The 12,268-nt window shown below is 34.9% G+C and overlaps 1 long non-coding RNA gene across 1 annotated transcript; it reads right to left on the reverse strand.

Annotated features, from left to right (window-relative positions):
• Window positions 1-8,871: 8,871 nt before the first annotated feature.
• Window positions 8,872-11,077, reverse strand: LOC127440695 (uncharacterized). The gene is made up of 4 exons (XR_007897176.1): window positions 10,976-11,077; window positions 10,495-10,560; window positions 10,139-10,257; window positions 8,872-9,757 (listed from the first exon to the last, which is right to left on the reverse strand). It is a non-coding gene; the product is annotated as an uncharacterized LOC127440695 (long non-coding RNA).
• Window positions 11,078-12,268: the final 1,191 nt, after the last annotated feature.

Genomic DNA, 12,268 nt, shown 5'->3' on the forward strand with positions numbered 1-12,268 from the left:
TTTCAGTGAATTGGCCAAACGGGCTTGCAAAACGGTCTGAATCGATTTGTGATTCAGTACAATTCATTCGGCCCGCTCTCTCACTGAATCATTTGGAGCAGTTTCTAATACAGAGAACAAACAGTGCTGGATACAGTGGAAATGTACCTACAATCAACTGAAACAAAAGGCTGTCTTTTTGAGAATCAACTTTGAGAAACTACAGCTAGTGCTGTGTCATGTGAACAAGGGGCTGTTCAAACTGAACGTGTTTTTGTGTCCACTCGTGCTGTTTTTCAATCGTTTTCCATGTAAACATTCGCTAGATGGATGTCTATGTTTCACTGTGTTTTTAGCATCTCTCATGGGAGTGCTGCATTTTTAGACACTGTGTCAAGTTAAAAAGAACTTCTTCAACTGATAAAAACACGTCTCGAGACACCAGCGTTCTGCTCTATTCATTGTTGTGCTTTTTGCTTTTTTAGCACGAAAACGCATCTGTCTGAACGGTTACAGGAAGAAATGCTTTAGCCAGTAGTTACATGAATGCTACTCATACTCAAGAAAATAAAGCAAATGCTGATCTCAAAATCACTAGAATTCAATGCTTTGATGTTGTTGTTTTTTGGAAAAACAAACAAATCTCCCAGGGGAGCATGCCCCCGGACACCCTAGATATAAGGTTTATTAGGCAGATTTCTCCTGCAGGTGCCCCTGACCCAAAGTTTGTGGTTTTCGTAAGAAAATGCAAATCAAATTTTATCATCAAACTGCTTTCCATCTTAATAAAGGAACAGATATCTATGGCAAGCCAATTTTGCTTTTAATGCATCCAGCGTTACTCGTTGTAATTGTATTTGTACTAGTAATATTTCAATTAGAGAGCTCTACAATATATTTTCTACTAGTAAGAATTCCAATGACAGAGCTCTGTAATGACATTGTTACTAGTAAGAATGCAATTGCAGAGCTCTACAATTGATTTACAGAGCTCTACAATGGCATTTTACTAGTAAAAACTCAAATTAAAAAGATCTACAATTGATTTTTTACTAGTAAGAATTATAATTACAGAGCTCTGCAACTGACGTTTTACTGGTAACAATTCCAATTAAAGAGCTCTGCAATTTGATTCTTACTAGTAAAATTTTTTATTACAGAGCTCTCTCATTCAATTTTCACTAGTAAGAATTTCGATTACAGAGCTCTACAATTGCATTCTTACTAGTAAAAAAACTTGTATTCATTAGACGCAAAACAGGCAATTACACCCATTTCCCTTTCCAAATCCCTCCTGAGGTAGGCTACATTTCAAAATAAAGGCCATGTGTGACATGGTAAGATATTAGCATGAAATATTTTTACAAGCATATTTAGCAAACATATTGATTGCATTCACATAGTGTCAAGATTATAGAGAATATCAAGATGAAAACTATATTGAAAACGATATTGAAGGATAATATTTTATATGAATTAACTATATTAATTCACCTCTCAAATGCTGACTATTTTAATACTGTCAGTCAGTTATTGGCAGGTTGTAAAACAAGAAGCATTTACACCTGCCGAGTCAAGAGATAAACCGCGGCAGTGGTGTTACACCGTATACAAGTTCATGGGAAATTTTCAATGGTGGAAAACCAGACTTTTAAATATTACATTTTGTAATGCAACAACTGGAATTGTTCGGTTGAATGTGAATCCTGTGAATCCTGAACAAAACAGTTTGGTGAATACATGTTTACACATTAACTTCCACTCAGCTGACAAGGTATGAAAGTAGCCACGTGGTTAGCTAGTTAGCTATAAGCTCATTGTCATGGAGAGCAAAAGATGGACACTGTTTATTTACTTTCCAGCATTGCGTCTCACCAACTAGGTAAAAACGTAGCATGAAATCAACACTCATCAGACACAATCCACTACCGCACTGTTGTCTACTGAGCTGCAAATAGATGCTCTGATGTTTACCTTTCAATCTGCAATGTTACTGACTGCACTGACAAACTATAGCTGGCTGACAACAAACAGATGTGATAAACATAATGACATGGTTGTCAGGGACAGAGTTAATGTTATATTAGTTATATTAAAAAGGGGAAATGATGGGATCATTGTTTATTATCTTTCCAGTATGTATTTCACAAACTAGTTAACAACTTACCGTGAAGACACCGCTTAACACCGCACCGTCTGCAGAACCACCGTCAACTCAGCTCTGTAAACAATGTAGTCGGAGCATGCTCTGCTGGACAAACTATGCATTGTTTTCTGCATTATATGTTCTGAAAAAAAAAAGTTCTCATATCTGCTCATATCGGTAAACATATACGCCAATACGATATATCTGTGAAAGGCTAATATCGGCTGATAATATCGGCCAACCGATAAATCGGTCGGGCACTAATTCCTAGTAAGAATCACTATTGTAGAGCTCTAAAATTACGTTTATACCAGTAAGAACTGCATTTGCAGGGCTCTACAATTATATACTTACTAGTAAGAATTCCAATTAGAGAGCTCTACAATTGCATTCTTACTAGTAATAATGTAATTGCAGAGTTCTGTCATTTAATTACAGAGCTCTGTAATTAAACATATCTTTAATGTGATTTTTTACTAGTAAAAATTCAATTAGAGAGCTCTCTAATTGGAATTCCTACTAGTAAAAATGCAATTAAAGAGCTTTGTAATTAAAAATGAATGGGAGTCAATAGAAACTTATAAGTAAACATTCCGATAGAGAGCTCTCTAACTGGAATTCTTACTAGTATAAATTCAATTAGAGAGCTCTGTAATTGAAAATCTTACTAGAAAACATTTTATTAGAGAGCACTGTAATTGGAATTCTTACTAGTAAAAATGCAATTATGACGAGTAACGTTGGGAACAATAAAAGATAATTTGGCTTTCCATAGATATCTACCTCAGTTTGAGAGAAGTGATTTAAGTATTTTATTTGTATTAAAAGACATGACATAAATCCATAAATCTTTTGATGTAAAGGCAAAGGAAGTTATGTAACTCATCTCTGTTAAATGACTACTGTCTTGGAAAGGAACAGGAAAACAGTGAAGAGTAACCCGCTGTATAAGAGTTAATTTTAAAGAGTTAAATTTGCCACTCCTTTCTTACTCAAAATGTTGTTTCATCATATAGACTTGAGAGTGTTGATTGTAATGTATCAGTCATGCGTTTATAAAGCCTCTGTTGTAGAATAAATAAACAGTCATGTCTGAATGTGTTAACTAAGATATGTGAAGATGTTTGCTCTTATCTGTCCAAACATCCATTCTGAAATCCAACAGACCAGTGTAATGTGGTCTGGACCCAATTCAGGTCACAAGTTGAATCAACTGAGTGTACTAACAAGTTGAATAAAGTGTGTTAGTTCCCTGTTTAAAAAACAAAAAAGAAAGGAAAAAAAGGGAAAACCAGTCTAGACTTGTTGGTTGGTCTTTGCTGGTTTAAGTTGGTCACTCAGCCTGGCCAAGATGATATGTCTCCCAGTCTGGCAAGCTAAAAAGTGCCCAAAACCCCTTCTAAAACCAGCCAACTGACCAGCCTGGGTGACTAGCTAAGACCAGCCAACAAGATAAGGCTGGCTTTAGCATTGTTTTTCTTTTTTTTTTTTTTTTTCCTTCAGCAAGTTTAAAATGGACTGAACAACTGTTTCTTTCACTGCTGGCAATGTGTCCCAGGGGTTAATTTTATTACAATAAACAGATTTTAACACACACACACACACACACACACACATATATATAAAGGCCACATTAACATTAACACAAAATTATTATTGGTACATTTAAAATGCATTCTTTATTTATAGATTTTACTGTTTTAGCCTTGTCCCAGATTAGAACTTGGAAAATCCATTTTAAAATTGCTAATTATTTCATGTTTAAAACTTTGGTACTCTAAACATAGAGTGAAGCAAACATAAACAATTTCAATATTTATTGTGTGAAAATGATTAAAAAATTATGACTGTCCCACAGTTGTGGCGTCATTTCCACAACACCAAAACAAATGTTCCCATAAAAAGTTTTTTAGTGAGTGTACTTGTTTACCAAGTTAACAAAAGTGGCAGTGAAGAGCATGCTTGAGATGAAATATGAGACAAAGAAAATTCAAGACAAATATCACTTGTGCAGAATATTTTTATTGGCTGTCATTTCCAATCAAGCTGTAATTTTGCCAAATGATGCAAAATCCAAACTATCCAGGAACGCCCCCTTGTGGAGAACAGGAAAGTTGACCCAAAAAAGACAAATCTGTCATGATTAACTCACCCCCGTGTTCAACCCCTATGAATTTCTTTCCAGTGCTAGGTGGATTACAAAAGGAGACGATTGGATGAATGTTAGCTTCAGTCACCATTCACATTTTTGATCAAATCTAGACAGGCCCCATTTCCAGCAACCATCACTCCAACACCTCATCCTTGAGTAATCATGCTAAATTACTAATTTGGTACTAGAAAAGCACTTGCTATTATATCAAACACAGCTGAAAGCTATTTGGTTCATTAAATTAAGCTTAACATTGTCTTTATGTTTGCTTTTGAGTTGCCACAGTATGCAATAGACTGGCATGTCTTAAGGTCAATATTAGGTCATAAATGGCAAAAAAGAAACAGCTTTCTCTAGAAACTCAAATTCAATTATTGTTTTGAGGAATGAAGGCTATACAATGCTTGAAATTGCCAAAAAACTGAAGATTTCATACAAGGTGTACACTACAGTCTTCAAAGACAAAGGACAACTGGCTCTAACAAGAACAGAAAGAGATGTGGAAGGCCAGATGTACAACTAAACAAGAGGATAAGTACATCAGAGTCTCTAGTTTGAGAAATAGACGCCTCACATGTCCTCAGCTGACAGCTTCATTGAATTCTACCCGCTCAACACCAGTTTCATGTACAACAGTAAAGAGAAGACTCAGGGGTGCAGGCCTTATGGGAAGAATTGCAAAGAAAAAGCCATTTTTGAAACAGAAAAACAAAAAGAAAAGGTTCGAGTGGGCAAAGAAACACAGACATTGGACAACAGATAATTGGAAAAGAGTGTTCTGGATCTTAACCCCACTGAGCTTTTGTGGGATCAGCTAGACTGTAAGGTGCACGAGAAGTGCCCGACAAGACAGTCACATCTATGGCAAGTGCTACAGGAAGTGTGGGGTGAAATGTCACCTGAATATCTGGACAAACTTACAGCTAGAATGCCAAGAATCTGCAAAGCTGTCATTGCTGCACGTGAAGGATTTTTTTGATGAGAAATCTTTGAAGTAGTTTAAGAAGTTCTGAATTTTTTTTTCAAATTGTAATAGTAATTTTTCAATGTTATTAATCTGCTGATCAGTTGAATGCCACTTTGGTGAATTGAAGTACCAATTTCTTTCCATAAGAGCAAAATATTTACATTATTCCAAACTTTTGCCCACCAGTGTATATAAATATACACTACCGTATCTGGCCCTACCTGGGATATTGCTGGGTTGTCCAGTTGGGCCCCACATTAGCCCCACTCAGATTCTCTGTGAGATATCCCAGATATCTAAGTTTAGGGTCACTTACTCATTCTTTAATTTATTTTATTTTTTTCATATTTTAGAATAATAGTAATCACATTTATGGAATAATATAAATGGAAATATGGGAATTATGTTGTGACTAAAAAAAATCTCAAATAAATCAAAACTGTGTTATATTTTAGCATCTTCAAAGTAGTCACCCTTTGCCTAGAATTTGCAGACATGTACTCTTGACATTTTCTCAACCAACTTCTTGAGGTATCACCCTGGGATGCTTTTTAAACAGTATTGAAGGAGTTCCCATCTATGTTGGGCACTTATTGGCTGCTTTTCTTAATTTTTCGGTCCAAGTCATCCATTTTTTTTTTTTTTTTTTTTTTAAATAACATTTTAGTTTTGTAATTAAATAAATTAATATGGTGGCACAATTATATTTTTGTCTACAAAACTAATATCAAACATTTAAGCATATGCCTTCAGATCAAAAGATTTTTAAGATCATGAGAAACATTTCAGGCAAGTGACCCCAAACTTTTGAGCGGTAGTGTGCGTATATATATATATATATATATATATATATATATATATATATATATATATATATATATATATATTAAATTATATGCAGATTTGTCTTATTTATTATGTTTTAAAACTATGGTTATTAATAGAATAAAATAATTTTGATTGATTCCATGGTTTCAGAATTAAACAGTAATAAGTTCAAAAATGTAAAAAAAAAAAAAGATTACTTTTTACATTATTATTATTATTATTATTATTATTATTTTACTCCACGTTTTTTACGGACCCCCCAAGCACCCCCTTGCGGCCCCCTGGGGGCCCCGGACCCCACTTTGAAAAACCCTGGTATATGTTATCACATATTAATTGGTATAATTTGCTAATTTGTTCACAAACCTGTTACAGTAAGCTCATCGATAAACAGTGCAGTATTAATGCTCTCCGTATTCTGGTGCTATCATTTGTTACATAGTGTTTCTCAGCTGGTTTTGTTTCAGGGCCCGAATTTCATATTGGAAAAAACACTATTGGAAAAAAAAGTGAAAAGTGCCTTAAGTTACAGAATCCTCTTGTAACAATTAATATCCAAATATGTTATGTTAAAACACAATGTAACATACTTTAATTACTTTTTTTTTTTTTTTATTGTTATTGCTTTAGTGTAGAATTCCACTTTGTGTGTGTTAATTTTTTTCCCTTAAAGACTTTATGTGTACTGAGCCTTCCATGAGCATTTAACCAGTCATTAAAAAAATAAAAAAATAACTAAAATTCCTGTTGCACTTTATTCTGTTTTGAATACTATTATGATGCTAATGAAACGTTGTAATTCAGCACTTTTCATACCACTGTCTCCTTAAGATGACTAGCTTATGTTTTCCTCTTTTGGATAAAAGCGTCTGCCAAATGAATAAATGTAAATGTAAATGACAGGTGTATTGCAGAGGTCTGTCTGACAGCACTTGGTCTTGATGTAGGGGCCGGACTGAAGAATCATACAGTCTGACATGGCGATGCACCTCCAGAAGTAGGAAACTTGAGGAATATAAAAGAATATAAAACAAAATGAGCGTCCTTGCCCATCATGACATGTTTTGTCCTGCCTAGTTTAAAAATGCATTACTTCATACAGAAACAATTAATGGCGGGCTAAAGTATTTGAAAATCTCTATATTTCTTTTAAGTGAATGTATGTACATTATTACAGCAAACAGTTTACAAATAAATATAAAACCAAGAAAAGGAAATTTTGTCTAGATAAACTTTGAAAATTGGCTGGACAAACGTTTGACAAAGTTTATAACATTAAGTTTGAAGGTTGTTTAGATCCAGTAAGAGATCTCTGAAGCTATAAGATAGATAATAATCGATCAAGTTATAAATGATGGTAATCTGTGATCGGATGATATTGGATGAACTCACACGGAGAGATGGTGAATCTGGCAGCTACGCATGCAACATGTTTATAGCCACAGGTCTCTTGGGTGGTCACACAACTTCCACCAGGTGTGCTGGGAACACGCCTGTTTCATTTCAAGGCAGAGCCTGTGACACAGTGTGCACATCGTTAAACTAGTTTAAAACACATGCTTTTTATGACACTGGATATTGCACAATTTTATTAAAGCCAAGATAATTTCACTTGAGCTTTATGGTAATGCAGAAATAACATACAAATATTGGAGAGTTGATTCACAAAGCAAGAATTCTTAGACTGCTATGATTATAAACTTTCAAAGTTCAGACTGGTTTTACTTGCAGCCTTTTGGAAATGACAGTTTAGCTTTAAAACAACAACTCACCATCTGACAACACCAGGGCAAGAACAAGTACCAGTAGCAGAACCTCCATTATGCTGTTGGATATAGCAGAAAGCACATTTCACATATGATTGTGAAACTGATACAGACCGTTTTGCTAATCCATTAGACAAGTTGGGCCAACGTAAGTAAGACATGGGTTAGAAGTATGTGCTCCAAATGGGTTTGTCTGCAGGCTTCATGTTGGCCCTATCTGGGATATTGCTGGGTTGTCCAGTTGGGCCCCACATTAGCCCCACTTAGATTCTCTGTGAGAGCAATATCCCAGATACGGCAAACATGGAGCCCACGGACAAACCCATTTGAGGCCCATTCTTCTAACCCATGTCTTACTTACAATGGCCCCACCTTTTAGTATAAACATCCAATCAAAAGAGTAATGCATTTATCAATCAAACATCTCTAGTTCTGATTCTGAGTTAATCGTTAATCTCTCTCATTCGTGAACGAACTGAACGAATCTGAAAAAATCTTACGGTACATCGTACTGCAATGATGGAATCCCCAGAAATGGGCATTGAACGAAGCAATTAATGAATCTGAACAAATCTTTTTGGTGAATGGATTCAAAAGACCTGATTTACTGGGTTGAGTCAAAATCCCCACCAGTTTTACTAAACGGTTTGAGCAAGTTATTGAAAAGAACTGATTCAGAAGAGTGATTCATTCATGAATCAGTCACCACTAGTTCTGGTTCTGATCAGCTGACAGAAAATACGTGACACATGAATCAGAGGTACGGTGATATCTGCTTTTAAGAATGATTTTTAGCATCTTTTTATTAACTCATTCTTTGGACAGACTACCAAATGTTTAGACATTTTTGGATTTAAAAAATAAAGACTTTGCATTCAACATTAAAAATGTATTGAATTAAATACAACGTAATGAGGTCATTTGACAACAATATTGCATACTACTGTTTGAAATGCTTATTTTATCCTATTTTTTCTGTTTTACATAGTTTAAAAAATTATGTAAAAAATATTACAGTATGCAATAAATAGTAAGCTAGGATTCCATTCCAAAAAAGCAAGTACATTTATTCATTCAAAAGTCAATCCAATGTTGTTCTATAGTTTATTATTTTGGTCCGTCTTGTAGCATCTCAAGCAAATGCAGCAGAGGGCGAACTTCTGTAGGCCTCAATGGAAGTTATAACTACAAATGCACTCCTAATACCAGACTCAGTTAAAACTAACTCTGAAAATATCGTAAAATGCTAATGTACAATGTAGTTTTCATTATAAAGTAGAAAGAAGAAAGAAAGATTCTTTGCCAACCCAGATATTTTATAATCATCACCATCTTGTTCAAATTGTTCTCAGCATAGCCTAAATAGTGTTTGTCATTTGAGTTACATTTAGATGAATGGTGTGCGGTGAGTTCAGAACAACAGAAAAAGTTTTTTAAGAACATTTATTTATTTTTATTTAACTTATGAGTTAGGTTAGTAATATAATAGCATATGAGATACTGTGACATTAATGACTCAGCTTGCTCCAGTTTGACATAAAAATCAATGATGTGTTTGAAAATGTTTAACTTTATGGCTTATTTGGGAAATTTAAGAAAGATTGATGAAGTAACATTTTGCCCGTATGTGGCAATCATTTAATAACCTTTAATAACATTCATTTATTCATTCAACAGTTGCAGAAAATGCTGAAATTAATTACAAATGTTAATAACTCATTTTGTGGAATGTGACTTTTATTGCAGGAAAATCTGCATTAAACTCATTTATTGTTAGCATAATGCTTGGTATTAAGAGAACTGGATCTAAATGATAGCATTATTGCAGAAGTCCATCTGGCAGCATTTGACTTTCATGGCAATGTTGGTCTGAAGAATCAGACACTCAGTCAAACTGCTGCATCTCCGAAAGCTCGTGACTGGATGAACAAAAGAAAAAAAAAACATATTTGAGATCCTTATTCAACTTGACAAAGACTTAAAATGTATTATTCACAATTAGAGAAGTTATCTGCATATAATATATTACAAAAATCATACTACAGCAGGTTTCATAGTTAGTTACTGTCCAACTTACTGTACATCTCTAACTTTTTCATGTTTGTCCCAGTTTTACATAATGAGAAATCACACTTCAGAGAACATTTTAAGTTCCTATAACGTCATAAGAGAACCTTTGTGTTCAGCAAAAATCCCTCTAGAACCTTTAAACAGTTATTTGCTGAACCCAAAATGCTGCAAGGAACCATCAAAGAACCTTTCTTTTTGTATTTTGGACATTTCTATAAGGTTAAACTCACAGGGAGAGGACATGAATCTGGCAGATATACAGGCATTTTTTCCAAAGCCTCAGGTCTCTTGCGTTGTTATGCATCTGGTTCCAGACAGTGGAACACAGTGGTTGCATTTCAAGGCAGATCTTGCAACACAAAGTGCATGTATTATGCCAAACAGATGAATTTACAAATCAGCACTGTTGTCAAACTATTTCAAACCCCTTAGGTAACAAACAATAAAGCTGAGATTAACTTTTATTGAACCAAAACACAGAGTTCTGGAGAACTAAAATAGACTGCCTGTTCATAATGGCTTCACTAGCAGCCTCTCTGAAAGAACAGTTTGGCTTTAAACTTGAAACCCAAAGCTCTAAGCTCACCATTCGCCAACACCAAGGCAAAAACAAGAGCCACCAGTAAGATCTTCATTATTCTGTTGAATAAAGCTGAAAACATGAAGAACAATGAACAATCAAGAATAATAATAATGCAGAAAATGTAAAAAAAAAAAAAAAAAAGAAAAAAACATTTAATTATTAATCCATGCATGTATATAGCAGACAATAGACCAAATGGACTTAGGCCATCCTTAATTTGAACTGTTGTTTTTCTTTGTAAACTATTAAGCCTTTATGAATATTTAGAGCTTTGCTTGCTGTCCATGAGAACTAATTCTGAAATCAGTGTACGTGTCTGTTTTCTATGCTTTCTGAGTATGTGATTATTTCAAAAACCCAGTAAAGCATCTTTGTTACAGTTCTTCTAATAAAAGATCTTTGCTAAATAGAATGTAACCAATTAAGTTCAGATTCAGACCATAAATCAAAACTAAACTGAAACAAATAAAATGTGAAAATGTACCTTTCAGGTGAAGCAGTATTAAGCTAAAACAAATTCATAAACATCTGTATGTCTGTCTCTTATATACTTGTGATTTACTCTGTAGTGAATCATTTGCAGGAATTCAGGAAATCACAAGGAATTTTGAAACTGTTCAATGTGATAAACGAGAACAAAGAAACATGTGGCTCAAGAACATTTACCCAACGCTTCAGTTGAAAAGGACAGATTGTGCCGAATGGTTGTGAAAGATCTTGTTTTTTTTCCTGTATTAGTGTAACAAACCACTAGTTTCTAATATGATGTTGGGAAATGAGATTTTTATAAACAATCGGATCTTCATTGGATGCTTAAAATGGACTTGTGCATCAAACAAACAAAGAATATTTACAAGGAGCCTTCAAAAAAATGCGTAGTCCTTCAAGGGCAAGGATGGGTTGAGGCTCGCCCATTTGCCAACAGATGCATGAGCAAATAATCCAGCGCTTTGAGAACAATGTTCCCCATAGAAAAATTGGAAGGATTTTGGGCATTTCATCCTGTACAGTGCACAATAAAATTAAACGATTCAAGGAATCTGGTCTAATCTGGGTGTGTAAAGGGCTCCCTCAGACGACACTGTCTTAAAAATTGTCATGCGTCTGTTATGGATATCATGACATGGGCTCAGGAATACTTCGCTAAACTTTTGTCAGTCAACACCATTCGCCTCTGCATCCACAGATGCAAGTTAACGGGGTCATGACATGAGGAATTACATTTTCCTTGATCTTTTCATAGTTCATTGTACTATGAAAGCATACTGTAAGTTTCAGAACTCAAAACATCCTCCTCATTGCAAAAAGAGCATTTGTTGGAACTAAGCTGCCAAAACGGCTCATTGTCTACATCCTCCACTTTGTGATGTTACACTGTGGTAGACATTTGCATCTGATCGCCTCCACAACAACACATCAACTCTTGCTTTACCTTAGCACCTCTGTACCCCTGCCCAATAGCGATGAGCAGTGAGATGGCAAGGAGCGAGCAGGGGTGGGTTTCCCAAAAGCATTTTGGTGTTTCCCAAAACCATGGTTCTAATGAACATCTGCAAACAGCATTGCGCAGTTGTGTGGTTAGAAGTACAGCTCTTTACCTGTGATTAGAAACATAGTGTCTTGATAGTTTGCTGTGTGGACATCATTTGATTTCTTTCATTTCATATATATATTTTTTCTGTCAACACTTTGACCATATTAACACGCATTTAGCATTCTGAAACATCACGTAAATATGAATGCAGATGTTTAAAGGCTATTGAGAGAAATTGCTTAT

Source organism: Myxocyprinus asiaticus, chromosome 5 (genome assembly GCF_019703515.2).
Source record: "Myxocyprinus asiaticus isolate MX2 ecotype Aquarium Trade chromosome 5, UBuf_Myxa_2, whole genome shotgun sequence".
Taxonomy (NCBI): domain Eukaryota; kingdom Metazoa; phylum Chordata; class Actinopteri; order Cypriniformes; family Catostomidae; genus Myxocyprinus; species Myxocyprinus asiaticus.